We start from the raw sequence: 17,001 nt of genomic DNA on the forward strand, positions 1-17,001 counted from the left end.
GAAACAGACTTAAAAAAAATCTGCATGGTATTTCCTCCCAGTGAAATTAATTTAGGTTTAAATACAGGGGGAAGGGACACACCTTGTGCTCGAGTCTCTTTCTCTCACACACCTGAGCAGTTCCTATCCTGAAAGGGCACAGTCGGACCTGCTGCCAAGTCTTAAGTCTTTTGTGAGAATCTTTTTTTGCAAGGCACGGAGAACCTCTTTCTCTTTGACACCGGCTTTGTGTGGGCCTGATGACACGTTTGGACGGCTCTATTTCTTTGAAGGCCAACCTCAGAGGCCCACGGACGCGTCGGGGACTGTCCGTGGCTGGGTTACTTAAGTGTAGCTGGGTTGGCTTCCCGGGTGTTTTAGGAAACGCACCTTCTTGCAGGGCAGGGACCGTCAGCTCCAGAGCAACAAAGGACAATTTGGAGAGGAGTGGAAGGAGCGCTCCATAGTGGCTCTGTCATCCCAGGTTCCCTTTTGCCTAGCACCGTGGCCCTAGTGATCCCGCCTTCGCCCTCTGGATCCCCCACCCCCACTGTCTCGCTGCTCGAGAGCCCGGCGGGGCGCGGTGAGCCCCACCACCTTCCCCCACACCCTCCCTCCCTATCCCCTTCAAATCCTAGGAGCAGCGCTGCGCGCGGCAGCCGCGCTCGCCCCGCGCCCGGCCTCCCCAGCACCCCGGGGACCCGGTCCCCCGTCCCGCCTCCCCCTGTCCAGCAGTCCGCAGCCTCCCCCTCCAGCCCCAGTGGCGGGAGCTGTCAAGCCCGCAGCAGCCGAACCACCCCCCGAGCGACCGCGTCTCCTCTTCTTCCTTTGTGTGTGCGCGAGCGGAGTTGGGGCGGAGGGAGAAGGGGGAGGTCGCTCTGTCTGTCCGTCTCCCGCCGCCTCTGCCCGGTCTACTCGAAGTGCGGCGGGAGAGGCGGGAGCCCAGGAGAGGGTGCGGGAGCTGGCGGGGCGGCTCGGAGCTGCCAGGACGCCCTGGTCCCAGCCGCGCACAGGGGAGCGCGGACGGCAGAGGGGCTCGGCGGGAGCCGAGATCCGCCCGTCCCGGCTGCCCCTCGGCCTCCCTCTGCTCCCACCTACCCCCTGACACCCATAGAAAAGCGTGCAAAGGCGCGGAGCGGGACGGAAACCACAAATAAATAGCGGCGGCGGCAGCGCGTCATCTGGTGGAGCAGGAAGTGCAGGCAGAGTCCGGAGGCTGGTGCTTTCTGCGCGTCCCCAGGACTTTGCCATGGGCTGGGGGCCGCGGAGGCTGCGAGCGGCCGGGCGAGGGCAGCGGCGGCGGCGTCCGCACCGGGGCTGAGCGAGCAGCGACGCGAGGGGCGCGCGGAGATGGCAGCGTCCAGCAACTCCAGCCTGTCCGGCTCGTCGGTGTCCTCCGGTGAGTTTCAGCCCGTCGGGCGCTGCTGCCGCGCCGGGTCTCGCCCCACTGCCCTCGCCCCGCACCCTGGGATGGACAGAGCCTACCTGTGGCCATCCCGCCCGCTCTCTCGGAGTGGGGGCAGGCGTCCGGGGTGATACTTGTTTGGTTCGCCAGCACCTCGGTGCCCAGAGCACCTCCGCGCCTGACATCTGACAGCGCAGAGGTGGGAGAGCGGTGGTGCCCTTAGTGTGCGGACGCGAGTGTTCCGGGGCTTGGAGTGCAGCGAGCGAAAAGCGAAAGGAGCGGGCAGGCTCGCACTTTCTGGTGCAGCTGGAGCGGGGGCTGGCGGGGCGGAGAAGGTTGGGGTGAAGCAGAGCGCCCCGACCTGTTTGCCGTGCCGCGCCCGCTACCCTGGACACCCAAATCCGGAGCAGAGGGGAGCAAACCCTCGCTCCTCGCAGACTTGATTTTCTTTGTTTGTTTCAGAAATTAGCTCTATGGAGACACTCGCTTGGGCATGGGTTTTAGCAGCAATGAAGGGATGTATCTTTCTGATCCTGATTGAAGTGGGTTAGGGGAAGAGAGGTCGAGCCCATCCTCTGACTCTTGGCACATTTACAAGAGTGTGTGTGTGTGTGTGTGTGTGTGTGAGAGAGAGAGAGACTCCTTAGAGATTTTCTGATAATAGTGGCTGTAATTTCACTAGCAAGGCATGCATTTTTTTTTCCTTTTAAGAATGGTTGAGCAAAGGGAAGGCTTCTTTCAGCTTTTCTATGGTTGATCATCGGGTCTAATTGAAGAGAAACAAATTGCTAATGAATCTGAAGGAGTAGGAATCAATAGAGGCAGACCCACTGGTTTCTGAGTATGACAGGTTTCTAATCAGAATGATGCATTAGGTAGAATTCCTGTACCTCTCTGGTCATTGAAAACTTTAATGACAAACCCAAAGGGATAGCTGATAAGACATTTAGGGTAGTATACAGTATTTAAGGGTCAAGAAGGTCATGAAGTCCTAATGGAAGTGCTTCAATATATTAATATTGTATTAAGTCCCATTGGGCTGTTTTTATTATTCACGAATTAAACTCAAAGGAAGAAACACCTTTTTGGAGGCATTGGATAGCAAGCAGGGCAAAAAGGCAACCACAGCTTTAGATGTGTAACTCACTAAATCATAAATGCAAGGTGAATTTGACTAAGGTGCAATTGTGATGTGGCACAAGGTGATCACTTGAAAGCCATCTGTTATCTTTCTTGGCAGATTTAGTTCCTGGGAAATGGCACTTCCTTTCTCGATCACTGCCAACTAATTGAAAACACGTTGTTGTTAGGTGTGCGATATAGTTCAAGTTTCTAGTAGTAGCAGCCAATGGGGCAGAAGTCATATCTTATTAAGAGCAGCAACAAGTTGACCGCCGTGGTTTTAATTCTGAGAACTCAGCAAATGCTACAGTTTATTTTTAGTACCCTCAAACCACTGCTGCTGTTTTTCAATTCATTTTGGTTGACTAACATTGAATTTAAAATACAGTGGTGTTGGCCTTCTATTAGCATATGGTTATCCCTCTCAGAAAACTGCCCACTAGAAAATGAACTGGTGGGGCAAAAGAAAAGACGAAAGGAGAAAGGACAAGGAGCTGGTGGTGTCACATGATTTACTGGTGGCATGAATTACAGCTGCTGTGGCATCTGAATTTCCAGATCTTGATGTAGCTTAAGAAACCTGATTGAAAATCCTAAGTCAGCCTTCGGAAGAATACGTTGGTTTGAAACAACACAGTATGAGATTTAGATGATGGTAATTGCTTTCAGATAGGTTAGAGATGCCCATGATAGTTCTTTTTCCTGCTTTATTTACCCCTATTTTTAATCCTAAGGGAAAATGGGAAATTATGTGAAAACTGAAATTCAGAAAGTGGGCATGGATGTATTGTTTGGCATGAATCAGCCTAGCCCATGAGTTTATACTGCCTAATTCCCCAATTAATCAGGCACTTTGTCTTGAAAAATACAGCATTGTAGTTCTCTTTTAAAGCACACTTACCATTGTGTGGATCATGAATAATTCAGATGACACAAGCAATTCACACCTGTGAGAGGTGTTGGGCAGAAAGAATAGAGTCTATTTGTGGTGGCAGCTGGGCTCTCTCAGGGGAAGGCCAGAATCTGAGAAATTAGGGCACTCCGTCAATGTATTAATCACTATTTTCAAGAGCCTACTATGTGCCAGGCAGTAAGTTATAAACCTCAGCTTCAAGAAGGCTAAGGGGGAAAGATAATTGTAGGATTCCCTCTAGCTCTGAAGTTCTGGGAGTATTGTCTTTTAATTCTGGCTCCATCACCGACCAGCTGGGTATCTTGGAGTGAGTTACTTAACTTCTCCAAGCCTCAATTTCCTCTTTTGTAAATGAGGCTGATACTGATGATAAGACCTACTTGGTAGAGTGTCTTGGGGATTGAATGAGATAATGTATGTGGAGTATTTAGCACAGGGCCTAGCATTTAATAAATGCTTAATGTAAATAAATTTTACTTCTTTGAGGAATGAAAAAGAAGGCATTCACGGGCTCAGAATTTAGGTGGAGACATGAATCCAACACACAATCCGCTTCTTTCATCACACGTTAAATTTGATCTTGAATTTTGGGCTTCATTAAATAAGCACGCGAGTGTTTTCCAGGTTTCAGGCATAGCCCTGAGTGTTTGGCATGGAAAGATGAGTCAAGATCCTTTTCCCTTATCATCCAGCAGCCGAGACAAACATGCAAACAGCAACCTCTATTCCAGTTTGATAAAACAAATTCTGTGGAGAAGGGTGCAGAGGAGAGGAATTGACTTAGTCAAATTAGAGGGGTCAGTGGAAATGTCATATGAGTTGGGCCTTGAAAGCTGAGTAGAATTTTTCCGGAAAACAGATGGAGAAAAAGATTTCAGGAAGAGAGAAGAGCTTAGGTAAAGGCCTGGAGATGGGTAAGTTCATGGCCTTATTTTGACTTTCTTTCTTGGGAAAGTTATGCTTACAGGCCCATAAGCAGCATCATGCACAGAGCTGCCAGCTCACTCATTGCTGCTGCTGATGTAGGAGGTTTTCTTTCTGTTCAGGTAGCAGTGGGTTTGATGGAACAGCTCTGGAAGCCGTAGGACATTTGGGCAATTGAGCAGTGGAAAAGGAACAGTTAATTCTGTAGCATACAGCATAGACAGAGGTGAAGTCAACATGGGTTATACCTCTCATAGAGGAACAGCTGCGGGAGATTTAGGTATGTTTGTGTTTGCAGAGTAAAGATCTAATAATTTGCTCAGCATTAAGGTCAAAGTTGCTTGATTTTCCTGAGAATTTGCTCTCACTAGCTGCTGTTGAGCTACATCACCCAAATGTGTAATTTATTCTTTGGTACCAACTGAGACATAACAAATGAAATAATCAGGTTACAATTAATTTAAAAATACATTTTCTGAGAACTCTTCATGAATTTTCTTCTGGAATATTCAATTATGTGTAAAAGAAATTGCTTTACCTTTGTTTTAATAACTACTGGTAATTAAATTTCACAATCACCTAGATTGGCAGGAAGCTTTGATTACCTTTATTATTTTAAACTGCAAAAATAAAAAAAGTTCTTATCCTTAAGCTTTTAATTTAGCCTGTGGTTCTTGGTTATATTCTGAGATAAACAACGGCCAATTTGCAAAACAGTCTTCTTAATAATCATGGGTTACATTTGCTTGTATAATTAAAATAAGAACTTTTTGCATATTAGCAATATGATTGCCAAATGGATAATTTCACAGTCAAGAAAAAAATCAACCCAAGCAAATCAATAAATAAAGAAGATATGAGATGTTCTCAGTAACTGAAAAGGGTAAAACATTAAATATTAAAGGAACCCTGGGGATAAGAAGTTAAGATTTGGAAACATAAACCCACTGTATTATCAAAATAAAGTTGACACAGACTTTTAAAATTAAAATGCAAACAGAAAAAGATAAAAAGTCAGTATTAGGTGCAGTCTTCAAAACCTTAATTGGGAAAAGAACATTCCTGAATGGATTGAGGTATTTATTTCTTTAAATTCTATACAACAGTAATGTGGGCCAGGTAAATCATGCTGTTTTCTGCTATCACACTGATGTTGATGTAGAAATGATAAATAGGAATTTTCATTACTCATTATTGGGGAGTCATAACCAGTAACGTAGATAAGTCTTCCATATTTCTAGATGCAGGTGGCAAAACTGAACTATAGTAATTCTGGCAAGACTTATGTTTGTCTAACTAGAAATTCTCTGCATCCAATACTACAAAACAGGGTATCTTACTGAAACAGACATTCTCACTGAGAAGTTTTATTTTGGACCTTTGGATTTTTCAGAAATTTTCTTCTGGAATATTCAATTATGTCTAAAAAATTGCTTTGCGTTTATTTTAATGATAACTGCTCGATAATTAAATTTCACATCACCTAGACTGGCAAAAAGACTTGATTGCCTTTTTTATTTTAAATCACACGTGCACAAATTGTGATTTAAAATATAATCTCAAATAAAAAACTTGCAAAGCTAAAATTAACCCTGTGCGAGAAATTATTTACTCACATGAGGAGTACTAGTCCTTGTTTTTCTCCTGAGCATTCCATACCTCATTTTAACTTATTAGATTTTATTGTCCATTGTAGCAACTCAGATGAACCGAGTGATACAGAGTCTGAGAGGTAAGGAGATTTTTCTTAGCATGCTACATATTTGCAGTGTTTGACAAGGGGGACCCAGTGATTTGTGAACTTGTGCTGAAATGCTGGTTCTCCCCACTGACCCCATGAAGTGCACTGGGTGACCCTGTCATTTGCCCAACTTTTGGGGAATGTGAACACCAGGTATTTTCCACGGCCAGTCTGTGCAGGGTTTAGCTGGACAGTGTGTTCTGAGAGCTGCCACCTGGGGCCTGGCCTGAGTGTCAGCCCTGCTGAGGGCCATCTGCTGCTCGGCAGGGTCTCCCATTTTTGCACAATGGTGGAAATAACTGGACATTCGGTTTGGAACACCTATACATGAGCAGTGTCACATAGGAATGTTTTGGAAGAGTTTTCTGCCAGAAGATCAAGATTCCTGTCAAGGCAAATACAGAGAAAAAGACATGAACCTAGTGATAGACAGACATATGATTAATAGCATCCCCTATCACCCACCAATCATTTATCTTTTATGAATGTATGTATTCTCATTTCATGGCTTCTGAAATATGTCATTTAATTTTCAAAACAAAATAGCTTTTTCCCCCTCCTTCCCTCTCTTCTTCCCTTCCTTTCTCCATTCTTCCCCTCCCCTTCCCTCTTTTCTTCCCTCCCTACCTTCCCTCCTCCCTCCCTCTATCCACCTTCTTCTCCTTCCTTCCTTCTTTCCTTCCTTCCTTCTTTCCTTCCTTCCTTCCTTCCCTCCCTGCCCCCGTTCCCCCCTCCCCCTTCCCCCCCCACCCCGCTTCTTTTGTCTCTTTTTATTCTCTCATCTGTTGTTGGTCAGATTTCTATTTAGAGATGTTTTCATCAATCCCACATTTGGTTTTCTTTACTGTTCATAGTTTGCAAATCCTCTAGGCACCTTCCTGCTTTTCCTTCCCTTTGGCCCATGGGGAAGGAAGCTGGTATTCTGTCTCTCACATGGATTCAGGTTAGGGGGTCAAGATGGATACCTGTGTCTCTGGTGCAGGCTGGTTGGTGTGACAGAACACAATGATGTGTCTCCAAGCTACAAACAAATGCAGAGGTTTATTTAAAGTCTCCATGGCTAGAGGAAACGGCAGTCAGAGACGGGCCAGCCCCATAGGTAGGGTGCTCTGCAATGGAACCTAGGTGGCTGTCCTCTGGGGCCTGAAGCTGAAGAATTGGGATGAGTGTATCATCAACTGGCCACTAACCTTTCAGCTGTGCATTCTGGGAGGTCCAGCCACTAGCTGTTTGTGCAAATAACCTGCCTTTCTCCTCATTTATAATTAATCGTACACCTTTGTGAGACTAATCTGAATATAGTCTCTATAGTTTGGACTAATTTTAGCATTCCTTTGCTTCAACAGTTTGGCCTGTCAAAATCACTCAACCTCAGCCTGTTTGTACTGCAGTGTAAAGTATTATTTTAAATCAACCAATAGTTTTAATCTCCTAAGAAATAAGAGCTGGACTGACTAGACTGAGAGCAAGGAGGAACCTTGGGAGTTGTTTCACAGATTCCAACATTGTATAAGAAAATCAGAGCCCAAGGAACTCAGAAACTGTCTCATGCCTCTCAGTTACTTGACAGCAGAGCTAGAGCTGGAACTGTCATCTAGGACCCAAGCTCCTGTGACATTAATGCTTCCCCCACCCACTTCCTGGCTCATCCTAAAGAGTAGCATCATCCTTACAGAATTTCTTGTAGACTTTTTTTTTTTTTCTCTCTGGCCTCATAGAGGCTGCTCTATTTAATTACTTAATACTTTCAAAAAAGAAGTCATAAAGTGCTTTATATTTTAAATGGGCCTCAGATCCCCAGGCTGTTGTACCCATAAAGGCACAAAGATTTAAGTGGCTTAGGTCTGCCCTGTGTAGAGCTGTGTTGTCCAGTATGGTAACCATTAGTCACATGTGGCTATTTAAATTTAAGTGTAAAAATATTCAGTTCCTCAGTTACCCTAGGCATCTTTCTAGTGCTCAATAGCACACATGGCCAGTGGCTACCATATTGGACTACACAGACACAAAACATTTTTATCATTTTTTACAGGAAATTCTCTAAGACAGAGACAAAACTAATGTAAAATCAACAAGCTAAAAAGAGAAAATCTGATCCAGAGCTCTCCCATTGCTGTGTGTGCTGCTTGTGCTGTTTAGGTTATCTTTTACTAATTTTGCAAATCGACTTTTTAAAAAAGTAATTTCTTTATGACCCTGAGGGAAACTGTGGAATGACAGCTGAGGATGATATTGGGGAGGGTAATTGAAAATGTTTATAAACTCTGTAGTCCTGAGGTATGATTCAAGCTTTATTTAAAAAGTGGTTTGTTGTTTCCCTAATGGCAACTCAATTTCTTTTTCAAATAAACCCACAGTGAGTTCTGATTTCACCCTCAAAGAGGAAAAAGTGCCCATGTTAAAAAAAGTTTGGATCTTACCATTGAATCTCCTTTAAAGACATCATAAGGAAAACTGTGAATGTGTGGACTGAGGTTGCTAATGGCATATACAAGCCGTGTTATTTAAAAGAGATTTTCTACCAACCTGGCCATCAGCAGCTAGCTAGAAGGATTTTTACTTCTACAAAAAGCCCACATCAGGGCAAAGCAAATGCATTGGTTTTTAGAAAATAAAGTTAGCTTTTGGAATTTTCAGCACATTTAATTGGGGGGAAATGCATGCAAATAAGATGCAGGAATATGACAGTTTCTAAGAAAAGGAAACAGTTCTCCTTGAACTTCTGTTACCATCCTCAAGTGCAACAAAATGGGAAGGTGGAAGGTGTCTTTAAAGTGTCAAGTTAACTGTCAAGAAAGAGGTGAATGTTGAGGCCGTTGGATTCAGAAACTATAATAACCAAAAGACTGTGACATGGTGGCTTATTATTTATTGACATAACTTAGATCATTGATTTAGGGCAATATGAATCACAGAAGCACTTGAGTGATAACCTTATGCAATTCTTTTCTCATCGGAGGCCCAGTTCCTGGATTTTATCGGGCCCCATCATTGCCCTCTGCACCCTCAGTACTGGCTGGGTATTGTCCTTTTCAAGGAAGTGAAACCTAGCGCTTCCTTATTACTTCACATAATGCCATATTAGCAATGTAAAATGCTTTTTCTTACATGATGTTGCTTCCATAGAATAAGCCCAAGAGACTGTTGGGACAGCAAAGAAATGGGAAGCAGGGAGCATGGCTGTCGCAGTAGATCTCCTGCAGCATCTGTCAGAGGCTGGGGTGTGCCATTGACCTCTAAGGGCCTGATTCTCAAGACCTAGACCTGCACAGTCCAGTGTGACAGCCACATGTGGTTACTGAGCCGTTGAAACATGGCTAGTCTGAATTGAGATGTGCTACAAGTGTAAAATTCACACTAGAGTTCAAATGCTTAGTACAAAGCCAAAAAACATAAAATATCTGACTCATAACCTTTGAAATATTGAATATATGTTTAGGTGATAATATTTTGGATCTAGGCCTGGCACGGTGGCTCACGCCTGTAATCCCAGCACTTTGGGAGGCCAAGGCGGGTGGATCACCTGAGGTCAGGAGTTTGAGATCAGCCTGACCATCATGGTGAAACCTGGTCTCTACTAAAAATACAAAAAGTAGCTGGGCATGGTGGCACATACCTGTAATCCCAGCTATTCAGGAGGCTGAGGCACAAGAATCGCTTGAATCCGGGAGAAAGAGGTTGTAGTGAGCAGAGATTGTGCCACTGCATTCCAGCCTGGGCAACATGAGTGAAACTCCGTCTCAAAAAAAAAAAAAAAAAAGGATCTATTAAGCTAAATATAATATATTTACAAAATTAATTTTACCTGTTTTTTAAAAATGTGTTTAAGGTAACTACTAGAATATTTGAAGTTACATGCGTGGCTTACATTATATTTGTATTGGACAGCTGTGGTCTGGATGACTCCAGTGAGAATGTTCTAACCTTGATCGCAGAATCTGCCATACAAAACCTGCTGATGCACTGCTCAGTGGCTCCTGTAGCCCTGTCTACTTATCCTCCATTCACCAAGGCAGAAACTTACCAAGGCAACTCAGCCCTGATTCTCAGGTCCCTGTTTGGTTTTAGTCCCAGACATTGAGAGATGTCCTTAATTTTTCTGAATCTTTATAGTGATTTTCAAGTGAAGTTCTATAAAGAGGAACAGGTTGGGACATTTGTCAGATTCTTGTTTAGACAGATTTTGTGTTTTGTTTTGTTTGGGCTTCAGTTTAATTCTAGACTTCATGTATTTTTGTTAGATTTATGTACACGCCTCCTTCCAAAGAAAGCCTGCAATGCTATGAAGTTGGAAAGAGAAGCTGAGGAAACAAAGCACACGTTTTTCTCTCTCTGTGTGTGTGTGTGTGTGTGTGTGTGTGTGTGTGTGTGTGTGTGTAGAAAACTCTTGCCTCATAGCCTTTGTACCGTGATGTCCTGCCATGGATAAGTATGTGGGTTTACATACACATCCACACATATCTGTATGTCTGTATGTGTGTGTATATATGTATACACAGAAAGCGGAAGTGGATTAGGTTCCAAACAATTATTTCCAGTCAAATTTATGTCGTATATAAGTTAATATCAAGGGAAATGAAAAGTCAGTTCTAGCATTACTTTTAGTAATGAAATAATTCACTTGGGATTATGTTAATGATGTGTAGATATTAATACACATAATTTGGCTGCCTAATATTGATTTAAGTTGCTCATTCAAATTCTCTTTATTACAAAAAAATAACCATTTTGTTTTACAGTGCTTGCCCTCAGAGACAGTGAGATCCGGTAAACAATACTAATTTGGTAAATAATACTATTTTTGCTGATTTTCATATACACAGAGAGCACTATTCTCTTTCAGTAGGTACCCTTTGAGTTGTTAATTTCTGGTTGGGGTCCTGGTTAGCTCTAGCCAAATATCCTCTCTGGATCTGCCTCATGATCAATGCCTAGGGTTGAAGGTACTCCCGGTGACCAGGGCACAGAAGTTTTTGTTCTATGTGATGTTAATATGCCCTAGGGTTGAACTTTGGTCTCAGGAGAGCCCGAGTCCTATGCTTGCTTTAAGCAGCCAAACTAATCCACATGCCTTTTTTTGGAATATGAATTCTTCAGCAGAAAAAGCAATTGACAGAAGCTTTGTAAACTCTCCTGAAATAATTAATATCAGATTAAGATTAGAAATAGAATCACAGCAAATCCTAGGCAATTACACATGTAAGACATGATTTTGAGTTAAACGATGTCATCTGGCTTAAGAACATAGTAATTGCCACAGTACTTATTTGGTTCCGCATTCTAAAGTAATAGCAGTAAGGGTATTTTGTAAAAATGCACAACAGCCTTTCAGGGAGGAAATGCCCTGCAGACATCTTACTTTTCATAAATAGCTGAGTGTAAATCTGTCATTCAGGAGTTAATGTAAACATGTCTGAATCCATCTGTAGTTTCAGCTTGTGCTCCTTCTTACAGGAATGAGTTTCAGCCATTTTCTACCTATAGAGCGAATTGGTGTTTCTTCCTATTGCTTTAAATTTAACTCTCTGAAACTTATTTTTAGCATCCATTTTTGGGTTTCATGAATTAATGTGGGTTCATTGGAACCACACAGTCCAAGGGTGGCATTGTGTTATAAGCTCTAGGAAGCTGGGGATCTGGTCCAAACACCAGCACCAAATAGCTCTCAGAGTTTCTATTTTCTTATCTGTAAAATGGGCTAATAATACTAGTTGTTAGAATCAAATGTGTGAATGGCTGTGAAAAAACTTGAAAATTTGTGAACAAAACCTAAAAATCCCTGATCTCATAAAGCTCATATTCTAATAAGATGCACCACAGGTTCCTTTCCTGAGTGGTAAGTGACCATTCAGAACTCGTGACCTTCTAAGGTAACTGGAAAAGTTTCTCCTAAATACCTTACCTTGCTTTTCTTCATCAGCCTTTCAAATCCTTGGAGTGTAATCGTGCCAACTTAGAGTTTCTCTACTCTGTGTAAAGCTCCAATATGCATCTTGCAGTCCCAACATTTTAAATTAGCTCAGTCAATCCAAGGAACACCACTGTTTATACTTTCCCATCTAGAGGAATGGTTCTTTATTATGTAAAAAAAAATTATACACATTTTACGTAAGATGCAATATATACAAAAAAATCAGTAATAGCGTAGCCACATAATTATTAGGAAAGCCACCACCCAATTTAGGAACATTACCTAGCCTTGTGTCTTCCTCTGTATTCCTCTCTCTTTCCTTCCCCATCATATTTCATTCCCTCCTTCCAAAGGTAACCACTACTCTGAATTTTCACGTTATTCCCTTGCTTTTCTTTTTAAAATAATTTTATCATGTATCACTAAGATACCGGCTTCACAAGGGCAGCTATTTTTGTTTTGTTCACTGCTGGATCTCCAGTGCCTAGCACAGTGTCTGGCATGTACAAGCACTCAGTTACTGTCATAGGAGTGCAACTGTAGCCCCTCCCCTCCTTTATCTCTTGTTTGTAAATCAGTTCTGCAAGGACCCTGTCACCAGTTCACATTAGTCACAGGCCTTCAGTAACTTTTAGAAAAAAAATTTTTTCCCCCAAGATGGAAAAAACTCTATCGCCCAGGCTGGAGTGCAGTGGCGTGATCTCGGCTCACTGCACCCTCTGCTTCCTGGGTTCAAGGATTTCTCCTGCCTCAGCCTCCCGAGTAGCTGGGATTACAGGTGCGTGCCACCACACCCAGCTAATTTTTGTATTTTTAGTAGAGACAAGGTTTCACCATGTTGGCCAGGCTGGTCTCAAACTCCTGACCTCGTGATCCACCTGCATCGGCCTCCCAGAGTGCTGGGATTACAAGTGTGAGCCACCGCGCCTGGCCTAGAAATTTTTTTAAAAACTTATTTGCACGTACTTGCAACAGGAGACTCTGAGCAGAATCACATGAATTTATCTGAATCAGGACTTTTTACCTTGATTTGTGGTTCACAAGCACATTTCAGGAGTGAATAGTGAACACTGAAGAAACATAAGTAGTAAAGCTAGAGTTCAACATGGAGAGCCACAGGGAGATTCTCAAAAAGCGATGCTGTATACATGCTACACCAGGGATGAGCCTGGAAAACAGTATGTTAAGTGAAAGAAGTGAAAGACCGCATACTATATGATTCCACGCATATGGAACACTCAAGATAGGCAAATCCTAGAGACAGAAAGTAGATGAGTTGTCCCCTGCGGCTGAGAGGTTTGGAGTGAAATGGGGAGTGACTGCTAATAGGTATGAGTTCTTTTTGTGGTAACGAAATTGTTCTAAATTTGATTGTGGTAATACTTAATAGTTACACATATCTGTGAGTAAACTAAAAGTCATTGAATTGTTTGCTTTTAAACAGGTAAATTGTAGGGTGTGCGATTTATAGCTCAATAAAGCTATTACTTTAAGAAAGCATAGAAATTGATATTGTAAGAAAGAGAAGGTGAATCAGTCATAAGGTGAGCAAACAGAAAATACAAACCCATAGGTTAAGTCCTTCCTGGACAGGATGCTTGCAATCAGATGGGAGGCATTTCAATCCATACTCACTGATAACTTGCTCAACACATGGGGGTGCCCCTTCTCTTCCCCTTTTCATTTCCACATTCATCTTTTTCTGCAGCCAGCCCCTGACCTTCTCAGATAGTTCCATAGAGACTTGCTCTCTAGGGCTGGTTAGTTCAGCCTCCACTAGATAAATGCCTCCCTTCCCCAGTATCCCCAAAAGGCCATGGCACCCTCCTTCTCACTGAAGAATGAGGGAGAGCAGTAGGTCTCCTCTGCTAATGCTGGACAAAGCAATTAGTGCATTTCTTATGACTAGTTAATTAGCTTTTTATCCAGCTTTTTAAACTCTGGCCACAACTCTATGGCCTCGAAGTAGAGTGTGAGTCATCCAGGAAGCAAGTTTCTCTACTGTGTGCCTGATGCTCCTGAGTATTATTCGCACAGTGATGTGTCTGTGGCTGCCTCCATATGCCCCCACTTAGATGGATGCTTGTACAGACGTTTCCAAGGATATCATCTGCTGGCTCTTTTGTTGTTTCTAATCAAAGAACCGACACCCTTTGATCACAACAGATCACGGTATTGTACTATAAAGACTTTGTTAGAAAGAGTTAAATTTTACACGCTTGTAGCTGTCACAGAGGTTCTGACAGTATTTACTTTTACCCCACACAAGTAAAGAAAAAATGCATTTGATCAGATCACATGGAAAATATGAGTGATTATAAATAGTAAATTTTCTAGAACCATGTATTGTTCACTGTAAGGAACCTAGTCAATGAACATTTTTTAATACTTGCTGGTTTTGAGTGCCAGGTTGTTGCAAAAGTCCTCTTCTTCCTCCCAAGTATAGAGACTCCTCTAGGTAGATAAACTTTCTGTTAATTGGAGGAAGATTGGCCCTGTCATGGAATTAATGAAGCTAAAGACAGACGTCTTTGGGGAACTGAGTCCCTGGGTAGCCACTTTTTGGGCAGGCTTCAGTATCCAATGGCCTGCGTGAATGTATAGGATGGCTGGCTCCCCTTCAAGTTGTTCATGGCCTTTCCTCCTTTTTCCCATAGGACACCTGAGACAGGCACCCCCACAAAATACAAATAAATGCCCCTTCACGGGAGTGTGAAGACAAAGCAAGTACTAGAACTTCTTCCTTAAGGTCTCATTCAGAGGGTTTTCCTGGCAACCCCTAGAGGAAGTGGGCACGGGCTACAGTGACTCTGTTGTTCTCTGTCCTCCCTCAGGTGAAATCTGGCCACCCTGGGCACCCTATGACAGCAGCACACATGGGGATGATATTGTGCCTTGCGCTGGCCTCTGCGGTTCCCCTGACATCTCAGATTTTAGACTTTGCTCCTCCTGCTTTCTAATGTCACAGGCTAAGCCATCTCTAACAAAAGACTCACTGTTCCTGGGACCTGCTGTTCACTCCAACTTTTCTCATGCTAACACCAACACATATAACACATTCACACCTCCTCACATCCTGACCAGACCATTCCAGGATGCAATTATTGTAAGGGTTAGGACGTTTCACCGCAAATACCGAAAACTCTAAAACAAAGTGCTGAGGTATCGTGGTTGTAGACACTGCAGTATCTGGCTCTGTCTCCTTCTCTCAGCGCTGCCCTCTTGGTTGGGGGGCCTTGTCCTCAGCCTCACTGTCTTTACAGGGTCAAGATGACAATAGCAGTCCCCTGGGATCATATCTGAAACAGAGAAGGGGAAATCTCTTCCTCCTGACCCTGTGGAAGATAAGAAAGACTTTCTCAGACACACCTGCCCCCCCCCGCCCCCAGCAAAGTTCCCCTTGCCTCATTGGCTACAGCTTTGTCATATGCTTAGGTGTGAACCAATCACTGGCAAGGGAATAGGATTCCCTGGATGTACTTAGTCCAGTTGTGACCCCCTTCCTGGAGTGCAGATGGTCCAGCCTCTCCTGAAGGGGTGAGGAGGCCTGAACAGAACAGGGTTCTGTTAAGGGGGAAGAGGGAACCAAGAACATCCGCCACAATTATGTCATGAATGTCCTCAGCCCTTAGAGTCTCTAAGGCCACCAACAAAACACTGAGAATTCCAAGACGCATGGCCTCTCATAGTCAAAAAGCTTATTATAGTCTTAGTTGAGAACCAAGCAATTAGTGCAACTATTCACTTAGTAATAATATCACTCCCTGAAAAAAATGTTCTGCTAACCTACTACATTAAGATGACTGACAACTCATATGTTGTTTTCACTTGTTAGTGCTTTATGGTTTGAAGCACTTTGTTTTATGGTTATGAAAAAAATATAAATCCATTAATTTAAAACTGGATAGAGTCTTTAGCTCTAATGAGAAGTAGGACAGTGAGGGTTGAAGGTTTTGATTCTTGACAGGCTTTAACATCCCTGCGCCTGATGTAAGTTGGAACTATATTAGAAAGGCAGGGAATAATAGTAGATGATTCAGCCCACTGCCGCTTGCTATGGGAGGGAATTTTTAAGGCTTCCATTTATGAGAAATAGTGATCATTAGCAGTTCTTTGTTTTTAAAACAGATATTCCTACAAACGGTCAAGTCCAGTGGAATAAATGTATTGGTGCCTAATTGGAGAAATAATTTCAGGTTATTCCCAAGGAAAAGGGAACAGGCAGAGGGTTTTGGAGAGCAGATTCCTGTTTTTCATTTTTATGATGGGCCAGGGTGTGTAAAGATCACTGGATGAGGGGTCACGTGACCTAAGTCTATGGTAGTTCTTTCTCAGCATTTACATTTTGTGTGTCCAGGGGCAAATTACGTTATCATTTTGTGACTTTGATGCTCATGTGTGGAATTATTAGTTTGGCCCAGATCATCTCTGAGGGTCTTAGAAATTTTATGATTTTTCTGATCTGCCTGTTTCCTCTTGCCAATTAATGGTGCCTTGGTGGTCCCCCAAGGGAACAACCCTGTTGTGTGTAAATCAGTTACATTCACATATACACATATTTCAAATAGCAATTACCAGTGGCATCATTTGTTCCAGGCACCCAGCCTGTAAGACATGAGGACTGTGGGGTGTCTGTACCGTACTTGCTTTTCAGTCTTCGCTCTTAGTAAGCCCAGAGGTAGTCCAAGTATGCTCCAAGGCGGTATCATACAAGCCTTTTGGAATGTGACCTACACTATGAAACCCAGCACGTACACACGCAGGCACACACACACACCCCACACACACACCGTGCACACACCCATACTTCATTCCATATGTACTTATTATTTACCATGTTCCAGATTTTAGAGATACTGCAATGAAGAAAGCAGACAAACATTCTGGACCTTGTGGAATTTCTAAACACAGACAGACAATAAACCAAAGGAACTATATATAATTTGTATATATAAATGTGTATCTTATATATATAATTATATCTAATTATTAATTTATATGGTATA

Source organism: Pan paniscus, chromosome 6 (assembly GCF_029289425.2).
Source record: "Pan paniscus chromosome 6, NHGRI_mPanPan1-v2.0_pri, whole genome shotgun sequence".
Taxonomy (NCBI): domain Eukaryota; kingdom Metazoa; phylum Chordata; class Mammalia; order Primates; family Hominidae; genus Pan; species Pan paniscus.